This window comes from Lissotriton vulgaris, chromosome 11, assembly GCF_964263255.1.
Source record: "Lissotriton vulgaris chromosome 11, aLisVul1.2, whole genome shotgun sequence".
Taxonomy (NCBI): domain Eukaryota; kingdom Metazoa; phylum Chordata; class Amphibia; order Caudata; family Salamandridae; genus Lissotriton; species Lissotriton vulgaris.
The window spans coordinates 235,748,037-235,763,416 of NC_141699.1; positions in this window are offsets into that span (position 1 = coordinate 235,748,037).

Consider the following 15,380-nt stretch of genomic DNA (forward strand, 5'->3'; position numbering starts at 1 on the left):
CCCAGGCGATCTTGTTAAGATTATTGTTAACAAAACGGAGCTAGGGAAAAGCCAGGGCATTTTCAAGGTTCATACAATCCCTAAGAAATTGCTTTGAGAATAGTAGGTCCTCTGAGGTCCAAACTTTTGCTCAGAGAATCAAGGGGGCGATATTAATTCCATCTGCTTCAAAATCCAGCCCTACTTCGGAATGACAAAAGTGTGAGGTGGCACTAATAGGAATCATCAGTAATCACTTTAAAAATGTGTTTTCTAAAATGTCGAACTGTGCGCTTTCATGGTGTCCCCACACTCCTGCCCCATAGATAGCTATTGACAAGCATTTTGATTTGTATGAGGTTATCAATTCCACTACAGGCTTGTGTCCCAGCTTACAAGCGAAGCAGAATAGGCCCTTCACTATTTGGCTAGTCTGTTATCCCCTAGCAACAACCAGATGGTCCCAATTCAGTTTATTAAAAACATTCCCCAAATAAGTGAAGTTAGACACCTTATCAATGATCTTTTCCTTTGCAACAAATTTCCTGGTTTTGGTTTGATCAGGTCCACATATCATAATAAAAGATTTACTAAAATTTACTTTTAAGTCCAATGCCGTCATAAAATCAGTAAAAGCATTCAGCGGTTTTTGGAGCCTGTTAGCAGTTAGTGCCATAAAACTGTTGTCCACATATGACAACAGGGGAGCCGGTTTGCCTCCTATTCTGGGGAAGTCTAGTGACTGCTCTATCAGGGATGACTTCAAACCGCTTATATATAAAAGGAATACAAAAGGGTCCAGGATACAACCCTGTTGAACCCCCTCTGTAGAGGCAATAGGCCTAGTCTTCTCTCCCTCAGCGCCATAACGGATGGCAACAGTAGTAGACGCCTGCAGCCTGCGCAACAATGTAATAAGAGCTTCCTCAAAGCCCATTTTTTCCATCAGTGCCCACAACTTCCTCCGATTTACTGTATAGAAGGCGCTGGATAGGTCCATGAAGGCGAGGTGGATTTTCCCCTTCCTGGCCTTCATGTATTTACCCATGATCAGGGACAAGTTGAGGCACTGTTCATTTGTTCCCATGCCCCTGCTGAAGCCATATAGTGTGCTGGATATCAGCCCTGAGGCGTCGGCCCAAGACTCAAGACGTGCAAGGATTACCCTCCCCAGGACTTTACATGTGGCATCAATTAGAGAGATAGGCCTTTAACATGCAGGGTCATTCTTACTGCCCTTTTTATAAACTGGTACCACTATTGCTTCTTTCCAAGATGATGGGATGCGACCAACTATTATGGCTTTAGAAACATTGACCAGCAGTGGTGCCCATAAACGAGGATTGCTTTTAAACAAGCTCAAGGGTACCCGATCAGGCCTTGGGCTTTTCCAGGAAATACCCTTTGTTAAAGCACCCTCAACCTCACATACTGATAGGGAAGAGCTAAGTTGGAGTGCTGTGTGTAAGTTAATGGGTATATGGTAGCTTAGGTCTTGAGATGATACACCTTTTGAATTGAATATGTTTGAGAAATGGGATTCCCAAACTTCCCCCCAATATTATTATATCCATACCCCTAACATCATTTGTAAAAAGGGGGCGATTTATAACTTCCCAAAAGCTATTGGATTCCTTAAGCATACTAGCTTTCTAAATATCTTCGCAGGCTAGTCTTCTCAATTCGTCCTTCCTCCGACTAATTACACATTTATAAGTCTGTCTCGCATTTATGATGAGGGTTTTGTCATGGGGAATTACGTGCAAGGCCTTCTTGAGATCTTTTTGTGCCCCTTAACACTCAGCATTGAGCCATCTTGACTCTCGAGGTTCCCTTTTTTTCACTGATTTTAACAAATGTTTGGCAACATCTTTAAAATTAGTTCCAAGTCCTGTATAACCACATCTGTGGGAGATTCATAGGATAGGCATTTCATCATTTGGCCTAAATTTGTAAGTATGAGATATTCTCAGATTTGTGTATGTTAGGAGGGATACATATGCCAACTAATGCATTAGGTACATTCTCTAATTCTTTGTTTAGAGTGCCCATTTGATGTACATTTCTCGAGGTGACGAGTAGTCAGTCTACATCTGCGAGGCCTGATAATACCTCAAAACGATTTGGCTGAAAGCAAGGGCAGGGCAGGGGATGTGAGTATACATTATTTGGTCGCTGTCAGGATTGTAGGCACCTAGAATTTGACTTAAATTAGTTTAAAGAATATTCTCTCCAAATTGAGAGGGATTTAATTTACTCCATTTCAATCACACCCCTTGATTGGGGTTATACTGGAGTGGACGATCATCGCCTGTTCCCTCCTGAGCCATTACGTGCTGGGAGACTGTAAGGGACTTATGATCACTAACAGTGTTAGGTTCCACCAAAAAGCTGCCTACAAGGTAAACACATTTTCTAGATATCAACATAAAATCTATTGTGCTTTCCCTTCCTCCCCCCATGTAAGTTGGATACTGTGTAGGTGGAGGGCTAAATAGAGTGTCAACCAGGCACAGGTCATTTACTAAAATAATGGTGTTTAGTGCTTCACCTTGTGAAGTGTGATTGGAATGTGACAATGGTTGGTTCTCAGTGTCTAAAACCACTTGTACTCGGTATGAGCGGTGCTGGCATAGGGTACAATTAAATTCACCCACCCAGATTATACATAAGGGATACCATTTCCCCGCAACCGTGTCGATTTCATCTTTGAGAGTGTTAATGAACTCGCAGTTGTGCTGATCAAAGATGTTATAGTACCAGTGGATCAAGAACACTTTAGCATGGATCAAGTTAGAGATCAGAATGAGTTGATACCAGGGAGAGTCAATTAAGTTCTCTATCTTGGTCATCCCATATTTAACAGAAATCAATGTCACCAAACCTCCCTTTGCCCTCCCTGCTAATGTTGGAGTTGCCTGAACATTAAAACAGCAATAACCGTCCACGTCAATGGTATCCCTATACCAGGTTTCCTGGACACAGATAATGTCAAATGTTTCGACATATTCTAACCAGACCCTGTCCGATAATTTTAGGCGAATGCCCGCAATGTTCAAGAAAATAAGTCTTAGGGGGCAAATGTTATGATTGTACGCCCTTTTGGCCTCCCTATTTTTAGTTGTAGAAAATGGCATTATGGGCATGGTGTTTGTATCCAACCCCATGCTTCCTACACTTTCAATAGGGGGGTGTATAGGTAAGTGTAAGCTATTTTCAGATTTGTGTATGTTACAAGGGATAGCTATGCTAACTAATGCTTCAGGGACATTCTCTAAGTCTTTGTTTAGAGTGCCCATTTGATGTACATTTCTCGAGGTGACGGGTAGTCAGTCTACATCTGCGAGGCCTGATAATACCTCAAAAGGATTTGGGTGAAAACATGGGCAGGGCAGCGGGTGCGAGTATACATTATTTGGTCGCTGCCAGGATTGTAGGCTCCTAGAAGACCCTTGATGTTGGGGGTAAAGAAAGCCTAGTGGGCGGACCTGTATTGATTCATGATACAAGTCTCTGAGTTGTGCCAGTGCAATATCACTACACTATCTGTCATTGAAATTTAAGACTACACAATCCCCTTCTAGGTTTCTATCGGTATTGCCCACCCAACTCACCCGCCTTGCCATATGAATATGCTTATGCCAGTTCATCTGAGTCCAGATTTTACAGGAACATCAATGAGCTAATTTATTATTAAGGCTCTGGCAACTTTCCTTTTGACAAAGTGGAAGGGACGGCACCCTAGTTAAAATTAAGGTACAGGGTGTACACTCTGGGGGTAAATTTCAAAATAGTTTTCTCGACCATCGTATTCGGTCGAACACAGAACCATTTGTAGGTTTCTTTCTTATCCATTTATTCTCCCCACTACTGCTACCCGGTCTTAAGCAGTTGACGGTTACCCTCCAGGTCAGGCACTCTGACTAGGGAGTACATCCGGTGATCAGAGTGAATAGCTGCCACCCGGGGAAGTTCAGGTGGAGTTACCACAGTGCGAGTGATGTTGGGCTAATTTCAATAACACTCCTACCCTCTGAGGCCTTGGAAGAGGTGTTGCTCCCTCTTTTAGTAACACCACCTTCCACTCAGGTTGGATCGCATTACAGGAACACTTACAGTTTGCAATAATAAACGTAGCTGTTCCTCTATGCTGACCTGCCGGGCTATTATTGGATTCAGGGCATCCAGCACTGTTTTCAAATTGTTTTTTGACCATGTCCATATCCGTTTAAGGCTGGGACCTAGTTCCTCCTCCATTATGAGGTTTCCCAGTAAGTCCTGTGGGTTCTGTCTTGTTCGTTTAACCGTTGGTGTGTGGCCCCTTGCACAATGATCAATCACGGCTATATCCATACACTTCCTTTTGCTGCCAATAATTCCCTCAGCACCCTCTTCCTCCATAAGTGAGCTTGTGGCTACACCCTCTATTACTGCACCTGAAGCGCCTTGAGACGAGATGATAATGACAGGTGAAAGGGGGAAAGAGGGTTGTGTCGGGAGCACAGGGGCCGTCTTGGATGTTAACCCCTAGCGCGCGGTGTTAATTCTCCCGCTGTGAGGGAGAATTAATGAGTGGGTGGGATTCAGACAGCTTCCGGCCGTTGTTAGCACACGCCCACCATGATGCATGATGGCTGGGGGCCGTGGTGAGCACCAAAGGGGTTAATATAGAAGATAGAGCAGAGACCATCTCATTGTCAGGTTGGGTGGGGTGTAAGGGCAAAGTAACATTTGAAGCTGGGGGGCTAGCAAGAGTCTGCATTCAGCAAACTCAATTTCCTTAGTAATTGCATCGCTGCGTTTGATGGTGGTCACAGATTTTTTGCTTTCCCATGGCAAGCAAATACTTATGTGAGCTTGAAGAAAGTCAGAAAAAAGAAAAAAAATTCATTTTTACCTTATTGTAAAGCCTCCTGGCTGCGACTGAAGATGTGCGTCGGCCACAACACTAAGAGGGGGGGCCAGCCTGGCCTCATCTGGGCTCGGACGAGCACAGACGGGCCCACCCTTGGCCCAGGCTCTGCTTGGGTGCGGCCCAGGCACGCCCTCACGCGCCCTGCGCTGCAGTAGTGCACTGCTGCTTTTAAGAGCCTACAGGCACGATGGCAGTGTGTTGGCGGCCCTTCCTGCTGCTGGGGCTGCTAGTAAGAGGAGTCCTCTACCCCTGGTTTGCTGGTCAAGCGTTCTGCGCTGCGAAACTTTACTACTGCTTTTAAGTGCCTCCAGTCATGATGGCAGTGCATTGGCGGCCCTTCCAGCCACTAGGGCTGCTGGTAAATGGAGTCTTCTGCCCCCAGTTTGCTGTTCAAATGTCCCGCCACATATGCAAATTGGAACGGCATATAATGAACACATCATCCTTTTTACATCACAACATCTCACATTATCAAATACATTAAATGATATACATACCTACAAGCTACTAACCTGTCAAAAACTCATGTTCAAACACATTGTTCTTAGGCATCTCATATATTGCACGGATGAATTCAGTCATGTAGGAGGACTGAGACAAGAAAGTGTACTAGCACACTTACTACATCAACAGTGTTACCAGATGGTGTTAGAGTTTGAACCTGGGAATTCCTGTATTAAGAGAAGTCGAGATCCAGGTGCTTCTGTATGCCATTTTGCAGCTTTTATCTTCATTGAGCTGTCCAAGCACTGGCTACTAAGGGAGTTTGAATAAGTCTGTGAGGACAAGAACCTTACCACTAACAATGCAAACACGAAATTTCCAAGTAATAAATGTCAAATGACAATGAAATAACTCTTTTTCTTTTGAAAGAACTAAGTTCGAAATGTTTAACAGATTTGAATATTTGGGCATAAAGCTAGATCATGGGCTCTCCTGAGGTCCTCAAACTGCCAAGGCACTTAACATGCTGAGCCAACTCATAGGTATTGTTAGAAATGGCGGTCTCTAGTTGGCAATGGTGTGCAATTTGGTACAAGAGGGACCCTTCGTCCTAGTCAGGGTAAGGGGGATACACTTCTAAATACCCCTAGCTCATCCTCTTGGTAGCTTGGCATGAGCAGACAGGCTTACGACAGTGTGTAGAGCATGTGTGCACACATACAGTATTACAGTGAAAACACTACAAATGGACACCACACAAGTTAGAAAAATAAGTAATCTTTATCCCAAACCAACCAAGACCACAATGTATCCAGCATATAATAATAAAAATGTGATTCTTAGTAGGTGAAAACAGTTCTGTCCATGGCAAACTATAGATGCAACACTTTCAACACAAAGTACCCTGGATGCATCAAAATCATCAACAAGAAAAGCCACAGGGAAGGTGATCCGTCGGTTCCCTTATGCCCAGGGAAGGTGATGCGTTGATTCCTTACTTTAGGGGAAATGATGCGTCGGTTCCTTACTGCCACGCAGGGGAGGTGATGCGTTGGTTCCTTACTGAAGGGGAGGTGATGCATCGGTTTATTACTGGTGTGTCAGTTTCTTGCGGCAGCCCCGCATTCTTTACACTTGGAGCCCCGGTGTGATGCGTGGGGATCATGGATGCATCTGTTCTTGATGCTGCAGTGGTGGTAACAGCGCTGTGTTGGTCTGTCCCATGATGCATTGGTTCTTGCAGCCGCACAGCAGAGCCTGCATTGGAATCATTGTGGTGATCTTGAACTTCCGAAGATCGGTACACAGAATTCAGTGAGCAGAGGTTTCTCAAGTCGGGGGCAAGAGCTGCGTCAGTTTCTTCAGCATCAAAGTGGCTATGCGTTAGAAACAGATGTGGATGCATCTCGCTTCTCTTAGTTGCATCTCTTTTCAAGCTCCCAACAGCAGGAACAACTTCCAGAGACCCTAAAGGCACCTCTTGGCAGGTCATAAATCTCAGCAAGGAAGTTCAGGGGAGCAGGTAGTAAAGTCTTTGTGTCCCTGAGGCTTCAGAACTGGAGGCAAGCTCTACTTCAAGCCTTTGGAGATCTTCTTCAATCAAGATACACAGCACACAGCAACATCTCTGTTTTCCCCTTGGCAGAAACAGCCATTGCTGACCAACCCCAGCCAGCACACAGCAAAGGGGCAGTACTTCTCCTTCAGCTTTCACATCTCTTCTCCTTGGCAGAGGTTCCTCTTGATTCCAGAGCTAATCTAAATGTTCTGGGGTTTGGGCCCCAATATTTAAACAGCATTTTCCGTGGTTCTATTGTGGCAGAGAGGCTCTGTGCTCAGTCAAAATCAGATCTGTCCTACCTGGTACAGCTTCCCGGCAGGAGGATGGAGGCAGCATTGTGTCGGGCAGACCAGGCCCATTCAGGTTCAAGAAAATCTCCTCCCCCTACTCTAAATGCAGCCCATGTCTATCCAGAACAGCCCGACTCATCCAGGAGAGGCAGGACACACCTCAACCCCTATGTCTGTCTACAGTAAATGCACATCCCTAGATCCTATCACTCCAAAGCCAGACAGTCAAACCACAAACCTGTAGAGGCACACAGGATGGCTAAGCAAGAAAATATCCACTTTATAAAAGTGGCATTTTCAAACACACAATATAAAAATCATCTTTACTAAAATATGCCTTTTTATATTCTGAGCTCAGGCATACTAATCTCCAACTTTCTATCTTGTCCCAATAGGAAGTTATACTTATAAGATGGTATAAGTACACTCCCATTCTATCCTATGGGACAGATAGCCTTTCAATAGTGAAAAACGAAATACAACGTATTTCATTATCAGGACATCACACACATAAATGCATGTCCTACCTTTCACATACACTGCAGCCTGCCCGCAGGGATCCCTTGGGCCTACCTTAAGGGAGACTCACATGTAATAAATGGGAAGGTTAGGGCCTGGCAAGTGGGTGCCCCTGCCAGGTCGACATGGCATTAGAGACTGTGCGCAGGCACCCTCAGTGACCGGTCTGAGACACATTTGAGACTCTGCTTGTGTGGGTAGCACAATCAGTGCTGCAGGCCCGTTAGCAGCATTTGACTTACAGGCCCTGGGCACACCCAGTGCACTGTACTAGGGACTTAGGAGTAAGTCAAACAAGCCAATCATTCAAAAACCAATCCATATTCACAATTCACAGGGAGAGCATATGAACTTTAGCACTGATCGGTAGTGGTAAAGTGCCACGAGTCATAAAGAAAAACAGGTCACAAACAGGAGGCCAACAAGTCTGGAGGTAAACCAACTGAAAATCCCAGGTCTAACAGGTGTGGTGCTGGAATATAAGAAGAAACTATGTGGGGCCTCCTTGAGGGCTACAGGCTTATGAAGCTGAAGCAGTGGCCACAATATAGGGGGCAGATATCTGGGCCTACGCTAAAACCAATTTAAAGCAGAGGCAGAAAATCGAATTCATGAAAGTCCTCTGCAGACTGGGCTGTGGTACCCACAAGCCACACAGAAGCATGAAATAGGCTTACACAGTATTTCAGCTCTAATCACTTGTGACCTATCATTTCTGGATCAAGCTAAAAGTCAACACTCATGCAGAAAGTTCCATTTGCAGATAGAGAACTGGAGGAATGCAGATAATATAAGTGGCTTAATCATGTAGAGAAAACATTGCTGAAGTCTGAGTAGAGCGAACTGTGACATAATTCAAATACTGTAACCTCATTGACTGCTGAGCAGGTCAATGACAGCCATTTTGCCAATACACACTAGAACAGCTACATCAAAATGTGAAAGGGGTCGTTGAAGTCTTGATATTTATCTCTAAATATAAAACTAAGATTCAATCCCAATTTTGATAAGATAAATCCAGAACTCTGTCGCACATGGTATATCCGCTTCAGCCTAGGAACACGCATCTGGTATGTATAGATAAAACAAAATGGGACGCCCACAGCAATGTGGAAAGGTTTTGTAGTTGCAATGCAAATGGGTCTCGATAAGGTAGTGCATGTTATTTTGTTCAGAATCAATTGTGCAGGGAACGAGAAATTTGTAGCCACTGTCCAGGCTTTTTAAGTTACAATCACATAGAAGTCATGTCTCTGTGCTATAGGGACAGATGACATGCACATTTTTAGTACAATTGCACTGTTCATTTCAACAGCATGTCTACAAACAAGGGGCATGTTGCAGGCATGGGCCCAAAAAACCACGACTAGGCGTATGCTACGATGCGCTCCCTGCCCCTTAGCAGCACAGCATATTAATACAGCTTCAATATAAATAATGCGCCCCTCTCTTGTGCAGTCATGTGACGCCAACATCCGCCCATTGCGGGAGTCAGCAAATCTTTTTATTGACTGCTGTTAGAAATGTTATGCTATTTGTCTGTTTTATTGCATTTTTATGAATATATGGCTCTTTTCGACAGAAAGAATAAGGAATTACCAAACAGTAAGGCATATTCCTCTTGACACCTCAAGCAGCTTTGCATCTGAATCAACCAATTAGCTACAATCATCAAACAGCACAGAAATATAAAGAATTAAATGAAATACTCAATGCCACTAAGGCCTTTCTCCACAACACACTACTGAGGGAGTTGTACGGTCATTGCCACATTTAAACTACCAGGCAAACACATTCCCTTGACCTACACAAACAGTACACAGCTACTCTGCAACCTCAACCCAGGCCTATGTGACCAACATCCTCTAATGGACATTTCCAAGCCCCTGTGAAAAAGAAGGCGGCTCACAACACAAACAGGCAATATAACACATAATTATATTCTTATGGACAGCCTATCCCTTCAGTATATTGTGGATCAGCTAAAAATACGTTTTCGGTGCAGTCAATTCCTTCAATTTACTGTGGATTAGCAAAAAATACGTATACAGTGCGTTTATTCAGGAACAAACCTCTTGATGAAAAGAAGTGCCCTAATCCTAAATCATTGTTTCACATTTTTTTAATGCATATAGCTATGACTTTATTTTAGTTGTGTTTTCTGCTGCCTCATATAGTATCTTTAAACATGTCAACGTTTCCACAGCAATTCATTTGAGGTATAAACTCAAACTTCAGATTTTTTTGAGGAAATTCAAACCCATAAACTTTGAGGGCGACATCCTACTGAGCACCATGAATTTAAAGAGCATTTATACCAACATATCTCATGAGGTAGTGAAAACGTATACGAATAAACATTATTAAATTGGGGTGATTGTGAAAAAGAAACACATTCTTTTGGATTCAAATTTTAGAAGTATATTAACCACAGTTTTTTCAGTGGTTGAATACATATTTCCCATTAGTAACTGGAGGTTCATTGGATTTAATGCAGAAATATTATTGCACAATTATCAACAACAATATATACTGAAAAAATGAGAAGCGGAAAGAGGGGCTGATGTTCTACAACAGTATACAGATCATGGTTTCTTGGTGTAGTCTGGAAAACAAGCATCATTAGAAATTAATACCTAAAGAATGAATGAAATTTCATGAATAATTATCTTTACACAAAATAAACTAAAGGACAAAATAACATTTCTGGATATACAAGGAATAAATAGAAATGACCGATGGGAAACGAATGTATGCGCAAAACCTACTGATAAAAACAATGTGTTACTTATGCAAGTTTCCATTCGGAAAAAAGGATGGAGTGTACCATGCACACAACTACTAAGGATTAAAATAATTGTCTTGAAAGTGGAAACATTGACAGTACATCTGGAATCCTGCCAGAGAAATATGAGTCAAGATGCTGTGTTAAGCAGATGACCTATTATAAAATAAAGAAAACCACCGCAAAGATCACATTATCAATATTTCTAAATATTTACAACAATCTAATCAAATCACAATAATACTGTACACAAATTGGGAAATCATGAAACATGATGAGGATTTGAAAGTTAATTTTTAAGAGCCTTTGATGGTGGCATTTTGGTGATCATAATCATTACTTGCTTCACTGAAAGTGGACACATTTCCTTATTTGAGCTGCAAACATTGTTACTTTCTCCAGAAAGGATGTGTGATTAATTGGGTTCTGACCCCTCGAGTGATTGCTTTAGGACCACCTGGTTTTTGAGACTCTACTGTGAGGAAGTCTCACTGACTCACACTCTGTAAGCTCTGTTAACATTTTTTAATTGTCAACTGCCACTGCCCACCTTTTAAATAGGTTCTACCACTGCTCAATGCAGGTATGAACCTCTGGGTTGGGTTCATGTGATCATATGTGTACATTTGTGTGCACCCATGTGTGGGCTGACCATGTAGGACTTCTGTTTGACTTGAGTCTGCTTTCTATGCACAGAAGCCTGTCACCAATGGAATCTTTAAAAATTTGGGTATAGTCTGTGCAGTGCATTATAGAATAGTTGGCAATAAAACAAATCATTATGACTCTAATGTAAGTCTACTGTGTTTACCTGCTAGTCGGCAGTGCTTTGTTGTATTCATACTGTAGGTGAAAGCTGCACAAAAATAACAATTATACATTAGCTTAAGCTAGCGAAAGTTTAAAATCTCTCTTTAATTTTTTAAGCAAAGATCCTGCAAATGTGATAATCATATGGCCATATGTTATCTCTTCCATTTACTTTGGGTGTTGAAGTCTTTTCTTGAGTTAACTCCTAAAGAGATTCGGGCTTTGAATTGCACTGATGGGCTAAGTTAATTACTCTACTAGCCACCAGGCAAGTAAGGCTTACCCATACAATATGCCCGTTTGGAGGGAATTTAGCCTGTACTAGAGAAAGGAAGAGGGTTTGGATAGAATCTGCACAGGTAGTTACATTTACACTGACTGACAAATCAGGGCATGCTTTTTCCCAGACAAACAATGAGGGAGCAGACACACATCTGTCTCCATTCTCTTTTGGGCCCTTTTGAAGTTTAGAAGAGAAGCCATCTACAGGCAGTGGCAACTATGGCTTGGGTTAAGGATCTCTGAGAGTTGTGACCATTAAATGCTTAAAGTTTTCATCTTGAAAAGTCCTAAAATGCTGTACATGAGGAATGAGATGGGATTGGAGTAATGTTATATAATTTTTGAATTGTATACAGGTGTCCACTTTAAAAAACCGTACACTAGGGAGAGACTTTGAAAAGCAGACGGATCTGCAGAAGGCAACAATGCATGGACACATTGTGAATGAACCCCTTGTCCAAGTAGTGGGGCAATCTGTACTTGTACAGACTTGGAATCTGTGGACCTGTGTCTCAAGGGGCGGAGAACTGGCCTCCCCACTTACTCTTTGACACAATAGAAAGTAAAGTTGCTGGATTCCAGGGTGAGAATGTCCTTCTGGAACTTATGTGAACTGGCCTCGTTAAGGGTTCCTCTGGAGAGGGTGCCCCCGGCACCTGCTGCACAAACAGGAACCCTGCAAGTGGCCAGAAGGCTGAGGAACAAGATGAGCACAGGCAAGGAGTGTTACTAGCCTTCAGAGTCTTAGGGTGCGGCCAAAGGAAGACCCCAGTCTTACCGAGAGATTATCAGCAGCCTAGACAGAAATGCAAGCCTTGGGCTCTGTGCAGAGCGAAAAAGGAAGCTTCAGCATTACAGCAGTAGAAAAGTCAGCTCTAAGAAAATCAACAAACTTTTTTAACCAAGGGATATAGAAATGGCTCTTCTGGTGCCTGGAGTGCATCAACAAGAGCAAAGCACAGCAGAAGCGATCTCAGCCGTGCACTTCATTTTCACAAGAGAAGCATGATTTGTTTGCAAATACATCCCAAAATTACAAACCAAGAAATATAACCAAGACCTAACCAAAAGACCAGCTGAACAACTATTTTTTACAGATACCCGAAAGTCTTTCTTGCTGTGCTGCTTACTTTTTTAATAAAATTTTGCCCTTTTTACATTTTTTATAAACCTTTGTGAAAAACTGTACACAGTTCCCACCTATTTTATTCATGTTACGTTCAAAAAGACAATGCATTTACGTCGGCAGTATGACTATGGCTGACCTTGGTGCCTCTAAAATACCAATCGATTATATTAAACAGAAATTAGAAAAAGGTCAATTTTGTGCATTGTGAGTGCATCAACAGAGTTATATGGCCTCAATCAAAAGCCCTTGGGGATTTCTATAATACTCCTCCTGCCTCCACAATGCATACACTTAGTTAGCCGTTTAACATGGCTTGCATTTCTACATGGTGTTACTGATAGTTCTAATGGGATTTTAATGTAGTCCGTGAGGACAGAAGACTTCAGTGAACACAATGGCGGTCATTAGCCACCCGTCATCCTACCGGTGAAAGGGACCGCCCGCCATAAGGGAGGGTGTCCCGTGGCTAGCATTAGGATGCGCCCGCCACAGTGGCGGGTGCATCCTGCATTCCTACCATTGTGGCGGGCGGTGCACTCAGCACCGCCCGCCACAATGGCAGGAAGAAATGCTGTGCACTTCCATACATAGCATGACAGGCACCGCGCGGTGCCTGCCATGATGTGCATGGAACTGCTGGGGGTACCATAGGTACCCCCCATGTGCACCCCCCACCCCCCCCGGAGTCCATGGGGTCCCTCATCAGGCCCCAAAGCAGACTCCGCATGCCTTTCGCCACGGAAAGTCATCTGAAAATGCCCACTGTAATATGGCTGGTGGTGTCTGATAGACACCGCCACCATATAAACCCTTTTCCACCCCGGTCGCAAGGCGACTGGGGCGGAAAAGGGGCGGATGGTTTTCCGTCCGCCGCGGACCCCCCAGCCATACTAATATGGCGGGGGATCATTCCGGCTAGGATGGCGGGTGGATCGCCCCGCCAGGCCGGCAGTGGCAACCGCCGGCCAGGCAGGGGGCGATACGCCCGCCATCCTAATGGGGGCCAATGGGTTTGGCAAACTTTTCATTCCTAATTTTCTCACAAGATTTAACCCAACCCAATACCACTATTGCTGCAGTCAGTGAGAGAAATGTATTTGATATGTACTTATGTACTTTACATCTTCGGAAGTAGGTCGGAATCATTGACAGAGATTTTAAATTACTTACATAGAGGAATAACCTGCAAATGGCTGCATGCAAATCAGTCCAGAATGGCTAATGTTTTGTTCAATACCAGCCCACATTTTTGAATCAGTGGCATAAATTGGAGCAGAGCACTTCCTCAAAAGCAACTTGGGTGGTAAATGTGCCCTTTCTTACACTGCTATAACGTTTACTTTGGATCAAGCCCCTGTCTGATTGGCATATAGGATGAAATTGTACTTGACCGAGTAAGAAAAACACCTTGTGGAATTACCACTAGTACAATGGTTCAAGCAGGTGTCTAACAGCATCCAGATGCAATTTCATCTGCTCTGCTCTTTTATTCTTCTGCCCAATAACTTTGTAGGCACCAGTTAGTCTTCCCTTTGGTTATTCTTTATTTAATACCTTTTACATATTGTAAGTCATAAAATGATGTTGTTCTTGTACTGTCCTCCCTGGTGTCAGAAGATGCGCATGCCTAGGTCTCCCCTACTCCATTCCCCTCTCCCTGCAGCTCCATTCAGAGCTGTACCTGCACAGGCTGGTGGGTGTATATGTGTTTGCATTTTTCTGGAATAGTTTAAAAGAACATTTCATGTCCATGCCAATGAAACATTTACAGACAACTTAAAAACACAGATTATCAATTAGTGAAATACAAAATGAAGAAAGTAACTACAGTTAACACCTTACACTTCTTTTTAAGTTCAAGAAAATTTTATTTGATAATGATAAGAGAGAAAAACAGGTGTCAAAACAAAGTACAACGTGATATCAAGTTAAAGAATCTGAGCAGAATAAGACAATCATATAAATGTAAGCATTATAATCAAAGAAATCTGGGTACAAAATGAGAAAAAAGGAAAAGGCAAAGAGAAAACACGTTAAGCATAAAATATGAAAAGCATGAGAACATTGGAAAAAATTAAAACAATTGGTACAATAGAGGATAAGTGGAATGTATCGAGCAATTAGGGAGGTTTGGGAACTTCCTGATGTGGAGGCGGAGGGTGAAACAAGCGTTTACTACATGAGTCCAGATAAAGTGTGACAGGAGTCCATAAGTCCATACGTTTTGTAGCCATACATGCTGGGAAAACATGAGCAGTATCGAGTCTATGGTTATGGCATACATTAAACCACCACGCCTTGAAGGAAATTTTGGAGAAGTCTTTCCAGTTGACCGTTATTTGTTGGAAGGCAGCGGCAAGTAATAGGTCAACGATCTGAGGCTTTAGATCAACGTCAACCCAACAAGGGGAGAGGCTACCCATAAAAATATGTGTGTGAGAAAAAGGGATAGAAGTGTGGAAAATTAAATTAATTTGAGCCCAAACCTGTAGCCAAAAACTACGGACATGAGTGCATAAAAATAACATATGAAATAAATTAGCTTGTGATGATGAACAAGACCAACATGTGTGGGGAGTATTAGGAAAGCGCTTGTGAAGGTCAGAGGGTGTGAAGAGGAGCCTATTGTAAATAAAAAACAAAGTCTGAGTGAGAGTTGCTGCTCT